General features: G+C 36.2%; 1 protein-coding gene and 1 non-coding gene across 2 annotated transcripts in view; one reads left to right on the forward strand and one right to left on the reverse strand.

Moving 5' to 3' along the window:
* The window catches only part of ATG10 (autophagy related 10), a 289,692-nt gene that overhangs the window by 252,972 nt on the left and 11,173 nt on the right, over positions 1 to 25,547 (forward strand).
* On the reverse strand, positions 2,929 to 3,035 carry LOC126003094 (U6 spliceosomal RNA). The gene has a single exon (XR_007493637.1). It is a non-coding gene; the product is annotated as a U6 spliceosomal RNA (small nuclear RNA).

Here is a 25,547-nt window from a genome sequence, read left to right on the forward strand (position 1 = left end):
AGGCACTTTCTGTTAGTTTAAAGAAGGTAGAAGAAGGAAAGCCAAATAATTTTGGGGAACCTTGAATTAAAGAATACATGCTGAGAAGCTGCTGAAGTGGGAACATTTGCAGAGCGGAGGTCTTACTTTTTCTTTTAGGATGAGGTTGTTTGAACTAGATGACATCTAGGATTCTATGTAATTTGAAAATCTAGGATTCTATTAAATCAGCTGGGCTTCTATTTAGGTTAATTTAGAAGTTTAATTAGAATTTAAAATTTCTCCTATAAAGATAAGAAAGCTTATCATCATAAAGAAAACTTCCGGGTTTTAATTTCAGCATAATAACTCCCAGTTGTAAAACACTCTCTTCATAGTGCACAATGAACTCCTAAAATCTTAAGTCCAAGGAGAGCTGGTTGCAATTTTATCTGCTAAGAATTTACTTTTTTGTGGAGTATTTTAAAGTTTACATTTATAGAACTGGCCTCATTGCTTCATATTTTATACTGTATTGTGATTTTAGTATTTCTTATATATAATGTATAAGTTCTGCATTGTTTCTGCCCTAGGAATAAATGTCTTCATTTATCTAACCTTTCCTTGATTCTCATGCTCCTTCTCTTCTGTCCTTCCTCATCCCTGACTTTGCTATCCAATTCACTTTCTATGCCAACCTTTCACTGTGCTCTCTAGAATTTCTTTACCCTAGGGAATGCTTTCTCACAATCTCTGCCTTTCACTGAAATTTTCTTTCTTTTTTTTTTGGTTTTTGGGTCACACCCAGTGGTGCTCAGGTGTTACTTCTGGCTATCTGCTCAGAAATAGCTCCTGGCAGGCACGGGGGACCATATGGGACACCTGAATTCGAACCAACCACCTTAGGTTCTGGATCGGCTGCTTGCAAGGCAAGCACTGCTGTGCTATCTCTCCGGGCCCCTCACTGAAATTTTCTTTCTGCCATTTTCTTTACAGGAATCTTGATTCTCTCAAAAGTATCTTGCTTCCCCTTTAGGTTTTATTTCCTGCCCATCCCCCAAATCAGGATTTCTTTAGCTTTATGTAAAATCTCCGGCATTTCTGAGACCAGGGCAAATTCAACATGTACTCTCCTGATTATTTTCCTGGATTAATTTGTAGGACTCCTCCTCATAAGCATTGCCTGCATTCTTGCTAGCCTTTATCTCTGTCATATTTTGTTCACTTTACATTTACAGGACATACTTCAATTAAATGACCCAAATCTCAAAAAGACATGTAGACTTCCCATTCTATGTACTCCTCTAGCATATTCCCTTTGCCATTCCCCAATGACAAGATTCAGACCTTTCCTCTCCTGCCTTCCCCTTTCAGATCTCATATGAAGGCAGGTGTAAACAGGAGAGTGTTATCTCTTGTCAATTATCAGTGTGTGATCCTCTGGTATCTGTGCCCATGTACTTTATTCCTGTTGTCCTAGGGAAAGTGCACCTAACTTTTTCCAACACTAACCTTAGCTTTGTTCCCTGGATTCTAAATAATTTCTTTCTCTAGAATGTGACTCCTGCACTTTTTCATTTACCTCATTATGACTACCTTCCACTGGCTCTGCCAGCACTTTATTCTCCACAATCTTTGGATACTTTCCCATCAGAGATAATGAACCTTTAAAGAGAGATAACAGCAAGTGACTTGAATGTTAGAAAAGATAATCAAATCTGTGTATAAGACAATAATGCAAATGAAAACCCCCTTTAATAATATAACCTTTTATATTAGCAAAGGCATAAAAGTTTGAAAGCACATTGGATTGAGTAGAGTAAGAGGGTATAAATAAGGTCATACAATACTGTGTTGGGAGAAAACAGGTACAATCCTGGTCCATTTTACAGTGTATAGAGAAAACTGTGTGTGCATTTATTTGCCCTTTGCTCTAGCAACTCCATTTCTTGAGTTTATTTTGTGTATCTTAGACCTACAAAGATTAAAATGTCCCCAGAGCTTCGTATATGTGATTGTTTCCTAAGTGATTCTATCTAGTTTTATGTCTATAATTTTTTATAAGTCAGTGACTCTGAAATTAAAACCAATGTAGACACTCCTGTGCAGTACATATAGCCTGTGTGATAGTTTAACGGCACCTCAAATATAAGGCAGCTCAGATAAGCTAGATTTTTCCCTCCAAAATCTACCCTCTCTCTCACCAGGCCATCTTCGTTTCAATGAATGATTTCACTACACTAGTGTTTCTCAGTTCAAAAATAAAACACTAGCCATATTTTATCACACGTATTCCTGAATTTTTGCCTCTGATCTTTTCTCCATAGTTTATTTATTTTTAATCTTAAGTCAAAAATTTTGACAGTTATCAGTCTTATTTCTATATTAGACTTTCCTTATATGATTCACAAAAGTTGTTATTTTTTGGGCAAAAGAGAGGTTTTTCGTCATCATAGCTTTTCTTGTTCTCTCTCTACCCTATTTCCAGAAACTTATCCCAGTTCTACTGATGGCTCTCCTTTCTTGGTCACAACCTAGTTTCACATTTTTGGTCAATAATAACCAGACTAATGAGGCTGGCTGGTTAGGAAATTTAAGACTGTCAGTGTATTAACCTATGAGTTATAACTACTTGTGTAGCCATTTAACATTGATTCTTGAGAGCTAATGTCTAATGAGAATATTGTTTTATGAGAGCCTAGAAGCAGAGTGAAAATAGTTTGATTATTTTTTAGGTAACATCAAACTTACTGTAGCAACAATATCATGCATATTGTTGCCAACTGGACTATGACTAGATGGTAATCTGGCCTACTCTTGTTGTGAGTGCAGTTCATATTTTTGCTCATGATTAAATGCAGTCTTTAATGCATGGATAAATACTTGCAGAATTCTTTTTCTGGATTATGATAAGTGAGCAGTGCCAAAATTTTCTTTCATTTCCTCTGAACTCTGATCTTTCTATTTTTTTAAAATATGGAATGCTTCACGAATTTGTGTGTCATCCTTGCGCAAGGGCCATGCTAATCTTCTCTGTATCATTCCAATTTTAGTATATGTGCTGCCGAAGCGAGCACTGCTCATTCTATTTTATTGACATATTCTTTCTGAATGAGTGAAGTACACATTCTTTTGAAACCAGAATTGCACTCTTTACCTTGTACTTAAAGATGGTCAGTATAGGTAGCATTTGAATACACTTTATCTCACACATTTGTAAATTATTTCACCAATTTATTCCTGAGTTCGTTTCATTTCACCACTATGTACTGCCTAAACTACTCATTGGCCTGATTGAGCATCCTGGTCGTTGAAAAATAGATTGTCTACTCAAAACTGTTCTCCACCATGTGGTAATTTTTGTATACCTCTTTAAAATATATAGCTATTAAAATATGAATGACAATATATTTCAAAAGTGGGGTATAAAATTTTTCTAAAATAACTATATTTATAGGTCTAGAGCAGTGGTGCAAGGGGTAAGGCATCTGCCTTGTCTGCTCTAGCCTAGGATGGACTGCAGTTTGACCCCCTGGCGTCCCATATGGTCCCCCAACCCAGGATCAATTCCTGAGTGCATAGCCAGAGTAACCCCTGAGTGTCACCGGGTGTGGCCCGAAAACAAAAAACAAAACAAAACAATATATTTCTAAAGTCTGATATTTACCACCAAAATAATATGCCATAAAATTTAGGACAACCTGAATCTAGTTGACTTTTTTTGGTAGGTAAAATGGAATGAAAATAATGGGCAAGATAACAAGCTATATGTGGCATATTTTGTAAGCTTGATAGGAGTAATTTAGTAGACACAGTTTAAGACTACTAATTTACAAAAAGATTTGCAGTTGCATTGTTTTTGCAACAATTATAATTGGATTCCTATTATAATTACTATTATGATTAGACTAATGGATGTTTTTTAATTATGAGAAAAATTTATTCAAGGACTATTCTTATCCTTCATGTGTAAAAGAGCCTGAGTAATAACATATCACTACCTACATATACAAGTATATAGAGAGCTTTGTCAGTTATTTGTAACCAGAGATAATTGTTCAGTCAACCTATGCTTACCAGCCCCCTTTTAGGAAAGAGCATATCTCCTCAAAGGAACCCTCGTGTCAAATAGTTCTGAACAATCTTCAAAGTTTCTGTGGGAAATAAATGTAAACTGGCACACATGTAATCTTCTAGGTGCAGAGGACAATGACTGTATTCATGTTTCATTCTCCACCACATTCCTGGTTCTCATTAAGGATGTTTTTATTAAAGAATATGAATGTTGTCATGGTGTATTCTATAGCATCGATTCATTATTTTTGTATAGAAAATTACTCCCAACATTTAATGGCTTAAAACTTCTATTATTTCTCATTTCCTGTAGGCTAGGAACTTCAGTGAGTCTTAACTGGATCCTCTGGTTCTGGCTTTCCTATTGGGATGCCACTTTCTAGCTTACTCTGAAATTGCTGGCAGGACTCACTTCCTCACAGACTGTGGGACAGAAGCTCCTTAAAAGTGAGCCTATGCTAGTGGGTATCTCATGGCAATGCTATGTCTCAATCAGAAGGAGGAAGTGAGAGGGTGAAAGGGAAAGTGTGTTAAGTGAGGAATCACAGCCTTTTATAGCCTAATCATGGAAATGATATCCCATCATTCTGACCAAATTCTATCTCTTCTAAGCAAATCTTAGGTTCAGCCAAATATAGTGAGATGCACATACAGGAGAAAAGGATTTTTGAGTCATTTTGAAACACTACCTGTCAGACTTCTTTAAAAGATGGCATTCTGAAAAAGACTTTTAATACTTAGATAGCTTTTAGGGAAAATTCAAATAATGTCATATACATTAAGAAACATCACTGCATCTTTTCCCTGAAATAAGAACAAAGGTTAAATGTAGACAACACTGCACCTACATGGACCATATTTTAAAAGTATTTCCAGATTATTACAATGTAATAAATAATGACCTCTTGAGAATTCTTCTGAGAGACCCAAATACAAAAGAGGAGATTGCAGCAGGCTTAATCAATGTTTAGCTATGATGGAATGTAAAATCGAAAAGCTAAGGATAGAAATCAAATTGCCTTTCTGCAGAAAGATCCTCAACAATTGAAAAACTGCTCTATAAAACTATAGAACAGCTTGATGATTTAGAAAATAGAAACTGCAGAAATATTCTGTAGATCCTAGTTGTGTCGCCACTGCTTATTAGCCTGTCTGTTTGAGAGTCAAGAGGAAGGGCAACAAAAAAGAAATTCAAATTAGTGAATTTTGCTCTGGCCCTGAGCCACAGTGGCTTAGGACTATTAACTCTAAGTATATCCTGTACTAAAAATAAATCTTCTGCCCTTTTATTTTCAAGTAACTTTCCTTCTTCAGAGTCAAACCAGAACACAGACACATGTAAGTAATTTATATCCAGACTTTTTTGATGGATTCTTTAATGAATGGAGTTTGATGCTCTGATAGGGAAAAATTATTCATCACATCCACAGCAATATTTATTATTTTAAAGTAACATAAGTTGGTTACCTCAACAGCTTGTGTGACTCCAAGAATGCTAATTGGATATGTATAGAACTGGAGATCAATGACAGACTGGCAACACTTCAGCAAAAAGCCACTTGCCCTATGACCAGGAAATGTCTTAGTCCAGCAATAGATTATTCTAATGTGGCTAGCCAATAAAACTCATTCTATTAGGATTTTTCATTAGATTTATTAGAGTTTAAAACTCTAAGAATGAAGGTGGCAACAACCACAAGATTCTCTTTGTATTTGAAACCCATTCATAGAAGTAAATACTACTTCATGAAGAATGCCCTAGGCCTATTAGTGAAATTGGAAAGGTCATGAACTTTACAGTTAAAGATCTGTTTCTGGATGGACCTTTGCTAGTATCTATGACCTTCAGTAAGTTACCTAAATTCCAGGGAAACTCGGTGTCCAATATGGAAATTGGAGAGGTGTCAGTGATGACAGTCATCATCATAGCATGGTTGCTTAGTTACATCCAAGAACTGAGCTACTCCTCATAGTAACACTGGAGATTAGTACAAATTTTATCCCACACGTGTGATTTCTTCCTTTCCCTCATCTCCCTCTTTAATTCTTTCTCCCTTCTGGTCCTTCTCTCATGTGTATAACCCCCCCTCCCTTTCTCTCTCTCTCTCTCTCTCTCTCTCTCTCTCTCTCTCTCTCTCTCTCTCTCTCCCTCCCTCCCTCTCTCTCCCTCTCTCTCTCTCTCTCTCTCTCTCTCACACACACACACACCATCTATCCATTACTAGTGATTTTTGACATCTTTAGATTTGTCCTGCCCCTATCGCCTAATATAAGCTTTCATATAGATTCTAACTCGTTTTCTAGTGAAAAAATCAAGTTCTTTGTGGAATCTTACAGTCTCCTAGGGGTTGTTTTAGCTTCCTGTATTAGTGATTCTTTTCTACAACATATTCTAAACGCTTTTTCTACCCTTCATTTCTAATACTTATTATTATACTGACTTCTTTGAGGGTAAATAACTTTGAATTTGTCACATTTCCATCTTCGGTGTGTATATCTATGGATGCACACGTGCACATATGCACAATGTGCAGGTGGAATAAAGACTACTAATACGGTAGCTTGCTTTTATTAAATAAGTCAATAGTTTTTGGTCCACTAGTCAGGAGAGAATAGTGAGAACAGACACATCTTCACTAAAATATTTCAATTTCTTATATCCTGCTTACTATCCATATCTAGGGCTATCTTTACTGAACCCAGAGTCTGTTTTTTTTTAATATGTAGTAGTTAACAATCTGAATGACACGTTCTTTATGGTAGCACAATAATCCCGTCCATTACATCACTTAATTTATGGGAGTGTTAACACCAAAATCGATAAACATTATTTCTGAAATGTCAAGAGTGTTAATGGTGTGATTAAAAAAGAAAAAGATTTGAAAATCCCTCTACACATATCCCTTTGATATACTGTTGTTGAGGTGCACCTACCCATAGCTGTGATATCGAAGCCTTAAATCATTAAGACTCCGTCAACTTTAAAAATATGTATTGGGAGCTATTTTTAGCCACACGAATCTTTTGTGCCATATTGTGGAAAGAGGGAGAAACTCCACATCTCAGAGAAGATTGTCTCAGGTTGTTTTGAGGCATATCAACAGTTGCTAAGGAACCATCGCTAATGCTTCTGGGAAATTCTGTAATAATTTACTCAGAAATTGGGATAAATTTTTATAGAGCAAAGCTTCTTAGACAAGGAAAGCACATGAAGGATGATATTAGGGAACAGTTTTAAACTGGAAAAAGTATTTTAAAGTTTCCTGGAAGATTGAGTTTAAATGGGGTTTCTTTGCTCCACATAATCGCCTCTTACAGAATCCTGGAAGCTTTCATTTACATCTGATTTTAGAACAAGAAGCATTTTAAAATCTGGTCACATTTCAGTTTATTTTTCATGATTGATGCTTTAAAATGGAGATTAGCACTTCTTTTCACACAGAGAATTAATTAGCATGCTGGGATGGTGCTTTCACTGATTCTCATCTCTTTGAGAGAAAAGGCTGTATTAATAGTAAACATTTAATAGGTACTGACTGTTTACTAGGTTCTCCAGAGACAAAACCTTGGCAGGTAATAGTCTTATAACTCATAGTCCTCTATGATTTCTGTGGTATTAGAGTAGGAAGAAATTCACCAGATACTCTTGTGTAGATTTGTCACTAGGAAGTCAAGTTAGCAGCCCAAACACTAATTTGGTCACTAGCCCCATGAGGATGCTTGTGTAATTCTTTGCAACACCTCAATATTCTGTTAGATATATCCTAATCAGGCTTGCCCTATATGGGAGTATCACTGTAGACAAACTGATTTCAGCTAAACTATTGGATTTATATGCTTTATGATCTGTGGTCTTACTATACCTGTAATTCATATTTTCTCTTTTTTTTCCATTCACAATTATTATATGTAGGCACTAATTATCAGCAATGATAATTGGAACAAAATTAATACACAATTCTAATTCTCAGAAGATTTATATTTTGTGAACCCTGCCATTGCAAAATAATAAGTTTAGAACTACCATGGAGGTATCTAAATTGACAGGAATGGCATAGAGGATTTTACTGCCAGGGAGAATGAGCATAGGACTAGTAAATGGAGTAACCCTTCAGTTAAAGAGGAATCCCTTGATCATACTCATGGGGAAGGGAGAAGAGCAACTGAGCAATGTGAGCAGAATCCAAAAGGCTTCACTGGAGAACAGACCCCAGTCAGCCTTAGTGCTGGTGTCTGGTAGGTCTGGTAGCTGGAAAGGGCAGAGTGGAATAGAGCCACTGTCATGAAGTCTTATTCTAACATATGCTGTGTATTCTTAAACTCAATTTATTTTTGTTTCTTTGTTTTGTTCTGTTTTATTTTTGGACCACTCCCAGCCATATAGGATACTAGGGATTGAACCTGGATTGGAAAAAGCAAATGTTTTAGTCACTTGTCCTCTCTTTGGCCCTTGGAACTTCTTTTGAAACACTTAAACTTTTCCCCTCCCTCCACTTCTCCTCAACTAGAAGACTACTATAGTGAGCCAATAATAGGGTGAGAGCAGGGAAGGAATAATATGGTGGGGGGGGATAAAAATTCTTGGTTGAAGATGTTAATATTGAGGAAGTGCACTATCTAACCTTCTCCCCAACACACACAATGTCTATCTTCTTTTCACATTCTCCATCTCTCTGTGGGCCTCTCTGTACACCATACTCTTTCATGCATAGAACTTGGCTTCTGTTTTCACTTTGTGGAACACCTTCACACCCAGTGAAGCAATCCTTTCAGAGTCAGTGTGGCTAGCCCTCATGGTACTTCTGCATTTCTCTAATTGGGATACAACTGGAAACTGTCCAAACATTTTTCTCTCCTATTTAAGTGCAACCTCCTTCACAGCTGAAGCTATGTTCTGTTCTGAATAATATGCATTAGCAATGGATGGCCATTATAAGAAAGATCTAATGTTCATTAACAAGAATTGATCTGATTTGGTTCTTAGAGGGGATATGGGGCAGGACATATGCACCTTTTTTGTTTGCCATTTGCAGACTAGATGTCAAGCACAACAGTAATTTACAAAATACTCAAGGTATCAGATGATCTGTCTCAGGGACAAGGTCATTCATGCACATGTCTTGATGTCTGTTCCTCCTGAGACTTTTCCAATGGAAGAAAAAATATTCAATAGTCAAATCAGCATCTGTTGATTAGACAGGATTCAGAATCCACGATATAGATATTGTCCAAATACCTGGTGCTGCCAATGAGATGGAAACATGCAAAAATAAATAAAAATAATGAAAGCAGCAAACACTAAGTAACAAGTGAATGTTAGACATTTTAATAGCCAAAATTTTCAAACTTCAAAAGAGAACTTACTACCACCTTTTCAGAAAAAAAAATTAAAATCACGTATTGCTTCCCTGCAAGTCAGCTTTCTTTAAGAAAACAGAAAGCACTTGTAACAATTGTACCCATGGCTACCAATGCCCAGTGGATGGTTCCAGCACTACCCAGGGGCTGTCTTGACTACTTGAGAAAGATTGTGCTAAAGGAATATAGAGGAGCTACAGAGAACTGGTGACCAGTATATAGTCAGAAAACTTTGCATTGAGTTTGAAGCCCTGACTCTGCTTTCACATTAAAATAGTCACCAAAGAAATGTTATGCTGTAGTGACTATGTTAGCAGAGAAGCTTGTATCAGAGCTACATTAAAGGTCATATTTGAAGTAGGCCAAATGTGATATTGATTAGAGAATTTTTTTCTTATGTTAGAGAAGCAGAAGCTATCAGAGAAAATATCTGTGATGTTTTGACTAGTATCCTTTCCCCAGAATTCTGTGGATTTTGTGCTTGATTTAGCTGGATCACCACCAAACCAGACAAATTACTGTTCACCACTAACTTCTTAGGACATATAATTTTTTTGAATGTGTATATAGGTAAAAATTCCTAGCATAAAAAAAAGATTCCTAGTATGAACAGAGGAAAATACAGAATTATTAGTGTGGGGTATCTTCCTATAAACCATCTGAGTTTTTCCTCTGATATGCAAAACAGGGTACATCTAATGATACAACAATCTATCAAGTTGAAACAGCTATTTTTATAAATAAGAATTCTGAATCATAAATAATGATTCAGAACTATGACATAATATCAAAACTGATATTTATAATTATTTGTTTTCCTAAACTAGTTGTGAAACTCAGAAAATGCTATTGATTTCTGTGCCTTAGTTTTCTCATCTTTAAAATGGTAACAAATGTAGTCATACTTGTTGGAGTTATTACATTGACTAAGTAGAATAATAAATATAAAATATTTAGAGTAGATCTAGGTGTATAGTTTGTAACCATACACTAAATATTAACTATTGCTGCTAATAATGATATTTTCTTAAATTGGTGATAAAATATTCATTAGCCAAATTCTAAGTTAATACATTAGGTGATTACTATGGAACATAAGCTCAAATAACTATTATATAGAGATAAGTTCACCTGTATATATATATATATATATATATCTACAAATATATATATATATCTACAAATATATATTTTACCATCAAACAGTCATTACTCAGTGGACCATCTGGTAATGATTTTAACTTTGTACAAGTCTGCCACAGGGATAAATAACAACCCACACGGAGATAGCCAGAGGCTTTGGTAGGTAGAAGATATTCCTTAGAATTTTAAAGGCACATCAACTGGCTTGTTGCAGAAACATGAGTGGCATTGTACATGCCAGGATAACAATCAGGACATAGTGTTCTTTCAAGTTTCAAAGAGAACAAGCATCATGCTTAAGAAATTTAGTCACACTATCCTTGATACAGTTCTAAGAATACAGTCGTAATTTGTATGCCATATACTTGATTTTAACAAGGCATTAGATTCTGTTAAGCATGCTGGTAGGTTAGACAATCCTGTAAAGACAGGCTGTGTAGGGCAGTTTATAAGCAACATTTGTTTACTTTGTGAGGAAATGATGGTGAGAGTAATAGATGCAGACAGAGATAGCAAATGCATTTACAGTGACTAATAGCACCAGACAAAATACAAGGTTGCATTCCTATAACACACTCATCTGCTGTTTTTCTTTTATTATTTGTTTGTTTGTTTTACCTTGCCCTTTATTGTTACTTTCAGGTATCAACATGAAGGTTAGATCAGATAAGAGTGTATCTTATCTATCCTAAGTAGATGGCAAAAGCAACTTCTTTAGAATATAAAGAACCTTATTACATGTTGTCCACATGCCCATGAATGAAAACCAGTGGCTCACAGTCAGAATGATGAATAACAAAGGTTGGTCTCCTTTGCTTAGTTGTATATCACTTTGGTCATATTATCAATTACCAAGCTGAGAAAATTTCTCTGAAATTTCTCTGGATCCCTTGAAAAAGATAAATTTTATCATCTCAGTAATATCATATTTTGCAATCAATCAACAAAAAACAACAAGTGGAGATTTAGTGGTGATGTGTGGAAGGCACTGAGCTAGAAAGCATTGCTCAGGACACAGCAACTTGAAGCAGATTCTTCTTTCTTTAAAGATGGCATGATAATACACAAATTACATAGAAGAATCAATCAGTAGTAATGCATTATAGAATAAGATCCAAAGAAGTGCTAAAAGTAGTATATGGAATCATAGAAATTTTAAGAAGAGTTTATTGTGAGATATCCAAGGGGAGAGACAGACAGAGACAGACATGAGAAAGGCTTAAAATTGTCTTTGAACCATATGAGAGCATTTTACAAGGAGGAAGACCAGCACAGAGGTGAGAAATGCTATGTTTATTGAGAATAGAGAGCAAACCTTTGAACAAGAGTCTAAAATAAACAAATATGAGCCTCAGAAGAACATTTATTGTCTTGTGCATGGCCCTACCTTTAGAGCTTAGACAGCAGTCTTGTGCTGAGTTCTCAAGGAAGCTTCATTCACTCTTGTCTTAGCCTGTTTGATTCATGCTGCTCTGATGAAGAGAAGGCTAAAAAGAAATAGTTTGAGACCAGCTTACAGGGGAATGAAATAAAAGGTCATGCAATCTGAACTTTTTCTTCAGATTTGGGGTTCCTCTCATGCTTCACAGCCTCAGGCTTCAGAGTCTACATGCAACCCTAAATTAAAAGCACAATCCTGCACATTAGACCTGATCCTCATAGCTCTAGTGCTTGTAGGAGATGGAAACGGATCCATACTATCAAAAGGGCTAAGCCTCACTTGGTAAGCAAGACATAATAAGAATGGTTTTTCGAGCAAGAATAACAGAAACCTGTTAATATACCTGATGATAAAAATCGGGCATCTGTGTAGATGGGGGAGAGTAGAGAGACTGGAGAAAAGGGAACAAAATAGCTGGAGGAACAATGAGTGTGAAACCCCAAGTGGCACTGATTTCTTCAAGGAGTGAGTGTGAAAAGGAAAGTTATACTCTAAGGGATATTGATCAAGTATTTATGGAAAAGAGAAGGAAAGCAGAGGCAAAGTTAGAATGAGTTCTCAAAGAAATCAACCACATTTATTTAAGGATTGATTTATTACAAACCTTATCAACATGATTCATTACCATGTTGATATGAGTTTTGCATACAGACATTATCTGTTTCTGCCAGAACAAGAATTTGAACTTGCTTTTCTAGTCCTGATCTGAAAAATAAAGGTGCAACCTTTCACCACCATCATCAAGGATTAATTATGAGCATAGTGGTGAATTTTTATTTAAAAATTTATATGAATGCTGAGATTATACTTTTTCTTTAAAAATTATCAGAATTCACATATTTTTCCCTTTTTTTATTGTTTTGGGCTATACCTGGTGGTTTTTAGGGCTTATTCCTAGCTCTGTACTCAGAAATCACTTCTGATGATGCTCAGAAAGCCATATGCTGGGGTTCAAGCCTATTAAGTACTTCACACACAGTATTATTTCTCTGACCCCATTCTTCAGATTTCTATTTACATTCAGGGAATTTAAGAATTCTTCAAATAGTTGGGGGGGGTACCTTTTTTTTTTGCAGGTATTTAGTTAACCAATTTTGCTCTCAATGTCAGACATTTCCATGTGAAGAGGTTCAAATTTTGTTATTTTGTTGGTGCTTCAAAAGTAGAGAATCTCGTTTTAGTACAAATCGGTTTGGGTTGGCCAAACCAATGAATATATTTCTTGTTCATTCTCTTTGGATAACACAAATATTTGGTGCTCATTGAGATAATTTCCCTATTTTCCTTTGAACAGCTGAGTCAGTGGGAAAAGTGAATGCTCTGACTTTTAAATTACCCCACTGAGCTGTTCATCATATCTGGAAGGTGAGGGGCAGGGAGGAATTGTGAAAGGAGACTCCATCTTAAAGGTGGGAAGGCACTTTCCTTTGAAAGCAGATTCCAAGTCAGTCCAGTTACTACATGTAGACTTAAACTACAAACTATGTTGGTCCCATTGTTTGATGATGGATATGGTTACATGAGTGCCATTCCTCAGGGTCGCTCCTCCTTACCCTATGTTGAAGCTTCCCCATTTTAGAGCACTTGGTGCCTCTTTGCTCATTCCCTCCCAGTGAGTATATTAAGCAGCCTCTCCCTGTCTGCGAAGTCTGGATGGCTCTCTGGCGATCTCTGGTGGTCAACTGTAAAATCTTTCTGAACGGAACAGCCAAATATTTAAGCTCCTTTAGAGTAAATGCAAAAACCAACATTTGAAGGAATGTGCTGAAAAAGTTCCTAATGAAACTAAGTCTGATACTAATTTCTGACAACACAGAAAATATCATTTTATCATTCATGTGTAATATATTACATATGAATATATGTATTATACATATGAATATAATACCTATACATGAATATATGTAATATACTTACATTACACTTTTTAATTTTTATACCTTTATTTAAACACCTTGATTACAGTTATGCTTGTAGTTGGGTTTCAGTCATGTAAAGAACAACCCCCTTCACCAGTGTAACATTCCCATGGCCAATGTCCCAAATCTCCCTCCTCCCACCCTACCCCCGCCTGTACTCTCGACAGGTTTTCCACTTCCCTCACTCTTTCACATTGTTATGATAGTTCTCAGTGTAGTTATTTCTCTAACTGCACTCACCATTCTTTGTAGTGAGCATTTGACTGCATAGAGTAGCATCTTAGAATGAGTCACCCATGTTATGTAAATCTATTCTCTCTCACACATACTGACCACTCATTTATTTTCCAATGACTGATCTAAGATAATTCACAAGTCATGTCTCTGAGTATATATAGTTTGTACTTGACTCTACACTGCCAGCTTTCCATATACTGAACATTAAACTTTTGTGTTTGTTTGTTTTGGACCACACCTACTGGTGCTCAGTGCTTACTCTGGCTCTGTGATCCGGGATCATTCTGGCAAGGCTGCCAGAGATTAAACCTGGGTCAGCCTCATGCAAGACAAATGCTCTGCCTACTATATTAACTGTCTGTCTCTGAACATGAAATTTTTTAATAATCCTGGTTACATCCCTCTATTTGTAACTTGCATCTTTTATTTGTAAGTTAATTAGTTGTACTGATTTTGTATATAAAAGACAACAGGTTTGTAGCCTCAATGGATACATTTATATGCTGCATGTTCCTAGATACATGAAGGTTAATTTTGCTTCATTCCTTTTTTATTCTTTTTTTTTCTTGGATTTTATTGAGATAGCCCCCCTTTTTATTCTTGATAGCATGTGTATAACCAGTGACATAAACATCATCTATTAGATAGTTCAGCCTTCCCTAAAGTATTAGTATTCTAAACAATCCTATTACCAAAACATTATTTTGATACTTTATTAAAAGTCCTACAGCTCTGGCATTGCTATAGTCAAACACAACTTTATGCAATTAGGATTATAATGGAAGCTTTATTACAATGATATATAACTTGTATCATCCTAATAAAAGTTCCTGTACATAGCAATGCTTTAATAATGTTGTTTCTGTAACAGTGATTTCTTAGTAATGGAGCTTCTCTCATGGCAACTTCATTATTAGGAAATGATTTCAGTAATAGAAATGCAAATAAAGATTTTGAGAGGAGCATTTTATGCATGGCTCTATTACTGACCTGCTATCTTTTCATGCATTACATCTAATCATTATAAACCTACCATGTAGATTAGAGTTGTGCTTATTACTGTCCTGATACGTTTTAGCATTTGTAGCCTTTCAATTATTGAAATTAACTGCCTTTTTAAAATAAAATTCAAGGGTTAAAATCATTTAGATTTTAATTAAATTTTGTTTCCAAAGCTTTAAAAATGTTTTGGGAAACCCTCCCTAATTTTTATTGTGTCAGCAGTGGAGAAGACCAATAGTATTCTTACTGGAATGTTTCACTTTGGGTTATATGCAGATTTCCCAAAGAAATTGTGAGAATGGAGAGTTTTACTATATTTTATGCATATTTATTTATTGGTTTGGGGGGTCACAATTGGCAATGCTAAGCATTTATTTCTGATTCTGTGCTCAGGGATCACTCCTGGTAGGGATCAGGGAACTGTCTGGGTTGCTGGGGATTAAACTTTGGTCAGCTGTATGTAAGACAAGAACCTAGCCAGCCACTGTATTATCTTTCTGTCCTCAGAGTGAAGAGTTTTAAAGGCCCTAATTTCCAGATCAGCTTCCATATGTACTATCTCTTCAAATTCATCTGCCAGTAAAATGGCTTGCTTATAGCTGTTTTTCTCCTTTCCCATCTTCCCTTTTGCATCTTCCACTGTTCAAAGCAGCTGTCACAACTACCCTCTCCTTTACCAGATTACTCTGCTCTGTCAGGGCACCAAATGATAGGAGCAATTTGGCTCCTGTTTTATTTAAACCACTGATTTCTCCCCAACCCCTCCTTTTTAGGTTCCATTTATTTTTCCATTTAACTTTCTTATTATTGTCATAGCCTGACTTAAAATGGTGCTTTTCATGTTCATTGCTTTTGCCTTACAAAGTTCCTACACCACTACTACCACTGAATGTCCACCCTCCTCTACTGTCTTTATATCCATTTTCACTTACCGAGCTCCCTTTTTCCTTAAGATATTCCTCACCTGTACTTAGTAGCCTCATTTCTGTTTTTAGAAACCAAGCAAGGGTCTGTTTTCATTGATAATATCATTACTATGTTCATTTATAAACCACATATAAGTGAGATCATCTGATATTTGTTTTTTATCCCTCTTATTTCACTTAGCACAGTACACTTAGTCTCGTCCAGGTTGTAGCAATCCATCTTTACTTACAACACATTTAAAAGTAAGGAAGTGTGTAGGCCAGCAGGAAGTAGAGCCTTTGCTTTGAACAGGGCAGGTTTGATCCTCTGAACAACACAGGGACCCCATGAGCATAGAGTCATGACTAAATGAATTCAAATACGTATGAATATAGATTGACCTTTAGGATCTACTAAATGCTTCATTAACTCATGATTTCCAAAAAATATTAAACTTTAAAACCTGAGATATACAGGGGTGCTTGCCTTGCATATGCCCTAGTTCAGTTTCTAGAATTACCCCAGGCACCTCCAAGATCATTAGCACTACCAAATGTGACCCTCAAACCCCTCAAATAAAAGTTTTGCTTTATATTTGTTAATTTATAAAATATGTTATATATTTGTTTTGATACCTTGAGTAATACCAGTGATTATAACTACAACTTAATCAAACATCTAAATTCATATATAGAATCAAATGTTCACAGGAAATTCTAGGAAATAAACTCCTTTATTCATATTTTTGGTCTATGAACAAGCTAAAGCTTTTAAGCATAGAACATACTTTAAGATAAAGATTTTGAGGTAAGTAGAATTAGATATGAATTCAAAGATAAATATAAAATATCCAGTTTATAATGTATTTAAAATGAATGATGGGATGTATCATAATGCTATGGCATCTATTTTCAATTGAGTGCATTTAGGGAGTAGCATAATAGTGTTATAAAAAGTTGCATATGTAGAATCATATCTATAAATTCTATGTAATATAATAATATAAATTCTTTGTAAATAATATGAAAATATCAGTATTTATAATACATTAAAAATCATTCCTTTGTAATATATCATAAATATTTTAGATGCCATCTATGCCTAGGGCATGTAGATGTGTATATAAATATATAAACATACATTTTTAAACTTATTTTTTGTTTGGTTTGGGAGCACACATATGCTCCATGCTTACTTCTGGTTCTACCAGAATCAGGGATCATTCTTGTAGGACCTGAGGGATTGTCAGAAAAGCAAGTGATTCTGTGATCACTTCAGGCCACATTTTTAAATTTAGATATGTGTAAGCAAAATATTTCTCAGACATTGAAATAAAACACTGAATTCATATGAGTTTTGTTATCAGTGATACTTTATTTTAACATGTATTAAGTTGGAAACCTAAATAAAGATCTAGAATTCTGAGGTTCCTCTGACTGAAATTTTGTCTCTGGGTGATCTGGACTGAGAAGGTGTTAGGGTAGGAAACACCAATACTCCTCAATTTGGTTAGAGGTGCATGGAAGAGAGCCTTTGATAGGGTTATAGGTTTGTCCTTGACTTGTTTATGGAAATTGTCCTTGCAGATTGGATCCTACTTGCAAGCAGCACTGAGGAGGAGGTGCTCCTCCCATGGATGCTCTGTCACAGAAGCTTGAGACACAAAGTCTCATTTCTTTCTGGAAAAGGCATCTCATCCTGCTGCCAGCAAGAGACCTAGATGAATTTATCACTGGGCCTCTTCAGAAGAAAAATGCTAGAAATGGACTGTGGTTCATATAAAAGTATGAGTGTTGAAGAAAATATCCTTGCTTCATTTTTATTATTGATCATATTTATTTCAGTTTGACATGCACAATTTTGGGTTTTATTTCATAGCATGTTTCCAATTGAAAGTTTGGCTGCCTTTCTCCTCCTGGGCTTGTTTCATGTCAACAGAGCCATAGTCTTAACTATGAGTATACAATTTTCTGTGCAGGCTTCACTTAACATTACTATTTTCTGGACTCTTTTCAAGAAAAGTAGAACATTTTAGTAGAGTGATATGATAATATACTGTAGTAATATTTATAGAACCTATTGAAGATGATGTCTCATTAATGTGATTTACTAGACCTACTTGCAGTGACCTTTAGGGACTCAGGTACAAATTTATCAGAAACTCCTGTGAGTGGGCTGGATAAATAGCACAGCAGTAGGGCATTTGCCTTGAACATGCTGACCCAGGACTGATGGTTCAATTCCCGGCATCCCATATGGTCCCCTGACCCTGCCAGGAGCGATTTCTGAGTGCAGAGCTAGGAGTAACCCCTGAGCACCGCAAGTACAGAGCTTTGACTGCTATTTCTGAAAAGTTCCTGCCCCTGCCCCAGCCAATCTTGAAAAGCACAAGGGACATCATGTGTTTAAAAGCCTTCAAGTCACCCAACAAACCCTGAGCCCTAACACTTCCTCAAGTGTTCTTCTGCATCATGTTAGTAACTTCCAAGGATTGGATATGCTTGAGTCAAAGTGTACCTTAGACACCTAATGACTTTATAGACTCTGTGTGATTATTTTTTATCTGTGGTGACTACTTCAAAGGAGGGTTTAATTCTAACATCAAAGCTGTGCTGCTCACTATTTACAATAGCAAGGCTCTGGAAGCACCCAAGATGCCCTTCAACAGATGAATGGCTAAAAAACCTGTGGTACATATACACAATGGAATATTATGCAGCTGCCAGGAGAGATCAAGTCATGTAATTTTCCTTTACATGAATGTATATAGAATCTATTATGCTGAGTGAAATAAGTCAAAGGGAGAGAGATGGACGCAGAATAGTCTCACTCATCTATGGGTTTTGAGAAAAATTAAAGACATTGAAATAATTGCCAGAGTTTAGAGTGAGAAGGACCGGCTCAAGATATAAAGCTCACCACAAAGGGTGGTGAGTGCAATTAGAGAAATAGCTATGCTGAGAACTATCATAATAATGTCAGTGAGTGAGGAATGTAGAAAGCCTGTCTTGAATACAAGCAGAGAGCGGGGTTGGGGGAGGGAAGAGATGGGGGCATTGGTGGTGGAAAGGTTGCTCGAGTAAAGGGGTGTTCTTTTTATGACTGAAACCCAACTACAATCATGTTTGTGAACATGGTGTTTAAATAAAGATATTATTAAAAGAAAATCAAATCAACTGGGATTTACTGCTTGCCAGTCAAGCACCTTACCATATATACTAGCTCTGGAACTCTTAATTATTTTGATTTTGATTTTTCTATTTTGAATTTTTTATATGTGTATATCCCTTTTTATTCTTATGCATGTGGTTGTCCAACTTTCCCAGATCATTTGTTGTTGTATGATCTTATATTGTTAATTATAAATTAAATATCAATTAATGTGGAGAATTTTAAAAAGAGACTGTGCTGCTTAAAACAGTGAAGGATTAGGGGCCGGTGATTAGGAGGTGGCGCTAGAGGTAAAGTGTCTGCCTTGCAAGCACTAGCCAAGGAAGGACCACGGTTTGATCCTCTGGCATCCCATATGGTCCCCCCCAACCCAGTGGCAATTTCTGAACGCTTAGCCAGGAGTAACCCCTGAGCATCAAATGGGTGTGGCCGAAAAACAAAACAAAAAAAAACAAAACAAAACAGTGAAGGATTAGTCAGTTTGAATTGGTAACAATATAAATGTATTTAATCTTCTTGGAGAGAAATGTAATAGTGTAGATCAACAGACATACATATTCTCACCGTTTTTACTTATTCCTGAAACTAAATTAGAAAGAAAAACTGTGCAACCCATAAACATATACAGGCAAAATTTATAATAGGATAACAGTGGAAAAGTGATCTAAATGTCTAACAGTGGAATAATGGTACAAGTATTATTAACCAGAGAAATATGAAACTAAAAAGAGAACTATAAGGATGAAGAGGAAAAACTGAATCAAAAATTTACACACTTAATGTAAACCTAACCATGAAAGATATGGAAGTAGGTAGATAGCAATAAAATTAGGACGTAATTATTCTTTAAGAGGAAGGAAAAGGCCAGAGAGCTATTATAGCAGTAAAGTGCTTGCCTTGGTTGCAGCCAATCTGGGACTAACCCAGAACTGCCTGAGCACAGTCAGGTATGGCCCATTCCCCCATCCCCAAAATGGGACAAATATAATAGATAAATCTTTATATTTCAGATAATTACCTAACGATTTCCAATATTAGATGAGTAATAACATTTTATAAAAGGCTTATTATGTCCTTAGGAATTGAGTTGATTTGAGGGTTCTCCTAAGAGCTCTTTTAAAGATAACACTGGAAAATTTGCTTCAGGAATAAAAGAAATTTTGTATTATCAAAGTTGGGAAGAGGAACAAATTACATAATAGCTACAAACTGGGCTACTTTCATTAGAAATTTACTTCGATAGTATCTAAAGAGAAGCATTATGGTATTTTAAAAAAATATCATGAAGATTCATCCATATGTTTTCCTTTTGCCATACAATTTTACTTGACACTCATCTAAAAAATAATCATACTAACAGATTGCTGTTTATTTTGTGTTGCTCATAAAGCATTCTTGTGCATTAGTTGCCAGACATTAATACTTGGTTGTCTATAAATTAGGGCAGCTTTGTCAGTTGTTCATGAAAAATCCTTGCATTTTCCAAGTGTATTTGCCACTATATTATACTATAAAGTAACTAACTTTAAATTGTGATTGTTATGTTTCTTAAAAATAGACTTAGTTAGCTAAAACTTTTCACCATTATATAATGCAGTGATGGGCAGTTGGTGTAGGGTGATTAATGCTTGATAAACATCTCCCAATTGTTTCCTTTTAAAGCAAAAATAGGGGCCTAATGCCTGAAAATCGTTTCATGCTGCAGCTCTGTGTTTACTCCGTGGGCTTGGCTGTGGTAGGGAGAAATTAAATTCTGTTCTGGATCTACACGTGATTCTCTGAGAAACTAAATTCTGTTCTGGATCTACACGTGATTCTCTGTCATGTCCTGTCTAAATACCATGACCTTGAAGGAGCTGTTCTCCAAGCAAATATCTCTGAAATGTGTATCTTGAATAAAGGTTCTATCCGAAACTCCCCCCCACCCAACTTAAAATTTTTACAAGAAAGACAGAGACAGCAAGAGTATCCTCTATTGACAACACTGACCATCAGGTACTTTTGAAAAACTGTTCATTCTTTGAGAACAGAACACTTTAATAAAACATTGACTTGGAGCTTAACATGACTTTACACAGGAACTTTGGGTCTTTTTATCTTCATTAAATCGGTTTTATTTTTCTTTTTGTGATGCTATATAAAATCTCATCAATACATAAAATCATTCTGAGCCTCCGATTTTCTCATTTTCTCTGGATGAGAGCTTTGATTAGCTTGTTACAAGTTCTTCATTAGTAATTGGCTTGCTTTTTGTTTTTGTTTTTGGCTGTTGTCTCTAATAAGTTTATGTTCTAGCAAAGAAATTCTTTGAGGCTGGTCTGAAATCTGATACTCAGTGTTACGTTACATAATATGACAATTTAATAATCTTTACAAAATGCACCCAACAAGTGCCGTTAGGATTAAATGTTCATTTCTTCTTTCTGATGCTGGTGGTGGGGGTAAGATTGCTCTGTCTTATCATCATGCCTGACCTAGTTGTGCAGCCATTCCTGTTTAATTAATAGACATTTACATAAGCTTTCCCCCCACAGCATGCTTTATAATGGTCCCGTTGGTTATCTCCTTTCACCCTGTGAAGTATAAGCAGTGCTATTTCCATTTTGCATATCAAAATAGAGAGATTAAATTATGTACAACAAATTGATAACTGAATAAGTTTGGGGACTCGGAGTTCTGGCATATAAATGGTGCTGCTTAAACAACAACTCATATAGACTCTATAAATATATTCACACTCAGCTCTGTAATCCATGAGTTGGCGTTGGGACTGTCAGCATCCACCATGAGGGAGGCCTTTGTAGATATATGCAGAGGTATGAGAATTAGTTTCTCAGCTTTGTCTGAATCCTTGAAAGAAATGTTTATTTTGTGAGCAGAGGAGGTGGTGTCTGAGAACCATTAGTCTGATATCTGTAATTTATAATAAAAAGTCTAGGGACCGGAGCAGTGGTGCAAGCAGTAGGGCATTTTCCTTGCACACGCTAAGCTAGGATGGACTGTGATTCTATCCCCCAGCGTCCCATATGGTCCCCAAAGCCAGGAGTGATTTCTGAGCACATAGCCAGGAGTAACCCCCTAAGCATCACCAGGTGTGGCCCCCATAGCAAAAAAAGTCTAGTGACTTCTGAATATATCCCTTTTTATTTATCCCATTCATTTTTCCCTTTTGAGTGTAAATTTGAGGGGTGGTGATGAGGGGTAGGTATAAAATCTACCATACTAAACATCATCAGAATTTTATTTCTAATTAACTGGACACACAATATCAACAGGTTCAGCTAAGAGCAAAGCCTGGATCCTCAGCCTATTTCAGAAATAAGGAGAAATTTGCTGATCTTTTGGTTATTTTGGAAAAACTTTTGTTTCTTTTCCATGTACTTTCCGTTTAAATATTTCTATTTTTATAGGATACCTATATCCTCACAGGCTTATGAGGTACAGGGAAAAGTATATCAAGTACTTCTCTTCCACCTTCACTCTCTGCAGCTTTTCCCCTTCTTATTGCAGAACTTCAAAAGAGGATTGCCTACACTTGATATTTTACTTCTTTGTCTTATATGGATGATGATTACTTACAGAAAGTACTTGGGATCTTACAGGGATTATCCTAGTCCTTTATCACCACCACCACATCTTAAACAAGCAAAATAGACATTTTTTTCCTTTTTAAAAATCTACCAATCTTAAAAAAAAAATCTACCAATCTTGTCATTTTAACTTAAAAAGTGAAAGTGAAAGTCTGGCTTTGGTGAGGAAGCTAACTCTGTGGCCAGGTAGTTGTTTCTGTCACACATGCAAGACAGATGCTTTATCCCCTCAGCCACTATAGGGTATTAATTTTTTGTTTTGTTTTGTTTTGTTTTTGTTTTTGTTTTGGAGGGGGGGTCATACCCAGCAGCGCTCAGGGGTTACTCCTGGCTCTATGCTCAGAAATTGCCCCTAGCAGGCACAGGGGACCATATGGGATGCCTGGATTCCAACCACCATCCTTCAGCATGAAAGGCAAATGCCTTACCTCCGTGTTATCTCTCCAGCCCCGGGTATTCATTTTTATATTAAAAATCAGTAGACTTAATTCTATATTTTTAAATCATTATTTTGTATATATAATACCAATATATTAAAACAAGATTTTAGAATTTTCTTCATAGATGATATGTGTTTTATATGAAATTCTAATTGACCCTGCTCTTAAACACACCCCTTTTTGTCTTAGTATAATTTTGAAGAAATATTTGAGAAAACTGTCTTGAAATTCTGGTCTAGGATCACCTATAAATATACAAGAGACATTGTCTCTGGTTTTGTGTCATGAAAGGAAAAGAAAAGGAAGTCACTGATACTTTATACACAAATACACCACTTTATGAAATAAGCTGCACGTGCCAATAACAATTAACTTTGGCCCAGTAGGCCTCTGTGTCTATGCAATAATTAACAAGTATTTATTGAGTGCCTACTAGGTGAAAGGCTGTCCTAGATGCAGAGATTGACATAGTAATTAGAACACTTTCTCTGCCTTCATGGAATTATAGGCTAGCTGAGTAAGAATCTGTAAACAGTCCATTATCTATTAAGCCTGGGGCTCTGTGGGAGCATGTAGGGAAAGAACCTGAAGTAGGGGTGGGGTAAAAGAAAGCTGAGATCTGTTTACTCTGCAAACTTCTGTCCTCTCGCGAACATATTCCCATCTGCCTTCCCTCACATCTTTCTAAATAAGTTTCAATAAAAACTACCTTGCTTTAGAGGCCAGAGCAGTAGTAGAGCCGGTAGGGCTTTTGCCTTGCAAGAGCCCACTCTGCCGAATGGTTCCCTGAGCCTTACAGGAATGATCCCTGAGTGTAAGCCCTGAGCATAGTTGGGTGTGATACCATAATAAAAAAAAAAATGAACAAGACAACCTTATAAAACCTGTTTCACTTTATTTATTTTATAATTACTTTATTTAAGCACTGTGGATACAAAATTGTTCATGGTTGAGTTTCAGGTGTAGAATGTTCATCACCCCTCACAAGAGCACATTTTCTGCCATCAATGTCCCCAGTTTCCCTTTCACTGTACCTTCCCACCCCAGTCATTTTACTTCTCTCTCTCTTTCTCTCCACTTCTCTCTCCCTCTCTTTCTCTCTCCCTCTCTTTCTTTTCCTTTTTGACACTGTAGTTTTTACTGTTGTTAATGAAGGGGTGTCATGCATAGTGCTTTATTTCTTTTAGCACTCAGTTCTTGTCCCAAGTGATCAGTTCCAACTATTATTGTCATAGTGGACCCTTCTCTACACTAACTGCATTTATCACTCTTTGTGGCAAGCTTTCTACAATGGACTGGTCCCCCTGGCCCACATCCCTTTTGTCTCTGAATGTGATTACCATACTGTCTTTTATTTTTCTTATATGACACAAATGAGTGAGATTATTCTATGTCTCTTCCTCTCTCTCTCTGACTCATTTCACTCGGCATAATAATCTCCATGTCCATCCATGTATAAGCAAATTTCATGACTTAATTTTTCCCAACAGCTTTATATTATTTCATTGTGTAGATATAACAGTTTCTTTAGCCACTCATATTCTTGGGCACTTGGGTTGCTCCAAGATCTGGCAATAGTGCTGTGATGAACAAAGAAATGCAGAGGGCTTTTCTGCATGGTGTTTTTGGGCTCCTAAGCTATATCCTTAGGAGCGGTGTTTTTGGATCATAGGGAAGCTGAATTTATAGTTTTTGAGAAATATCCATATTTTCCAAAAAAAGGCTGGATCAGTCTATAAGTCACACCCCACATCCTTGCCAGCATTGGTTGTTCTTGTTTAATTTCACCTTTGTACTCACCTCTACTTTATTTTATTTCTCAAGTATTTCAAATCCTTTATCAAATCTTCTGGCCCTGCTTTCAGAATTTACCTCAAACCTAAATGGTTTTCCAAGCTTTTCTCTGTCCCCTCCAAATCACTAGAAAGAAGCATATCCCGAAGTAAACTTCTGGGAGAGAGGCACTCTAATGCTGGGCCTCAAAGAATAATTCTATTTGTGGTTTATCTGGAGGTCACAGTTTCATAACTTAAAAATAAGCACCTAAGAGAGAGGGCCAACAGGACCAGTAAGTATTAGATTATCAAATTAAGACATTAGTTTTGTTTGTTTGTTTGTTTATTTAAAAGTACTAAATAGAGAACAAGAGTGAGAGTACAGTAGGTAAGGTGCTTGCCTTGCATGCAGCTGACTTGGATTCAATCTCCAGCATCTGGCAAGGAGTATATTCTTAAGATCAGAGCCAGGATTTACTCCTAAGCATCACCAAAAATGAAAAAATGTGTTGATAACCAGTAAAATTTAAGAA

Source organism: Suncus etruscus, chromosome 2, assembly GCF_024139225.1.
Source record: "Suncus etruscus isolate mSunEtr1 chromosome 2, mSunEtr1.pri.cur, whole genome shotgun sequence".
Lineage (NCBI taxonomy): Eukaryota > Metazoa > Chordata > Mammalia > Eulipotyphla > Soricidae > Suncus > Suncus etruscus.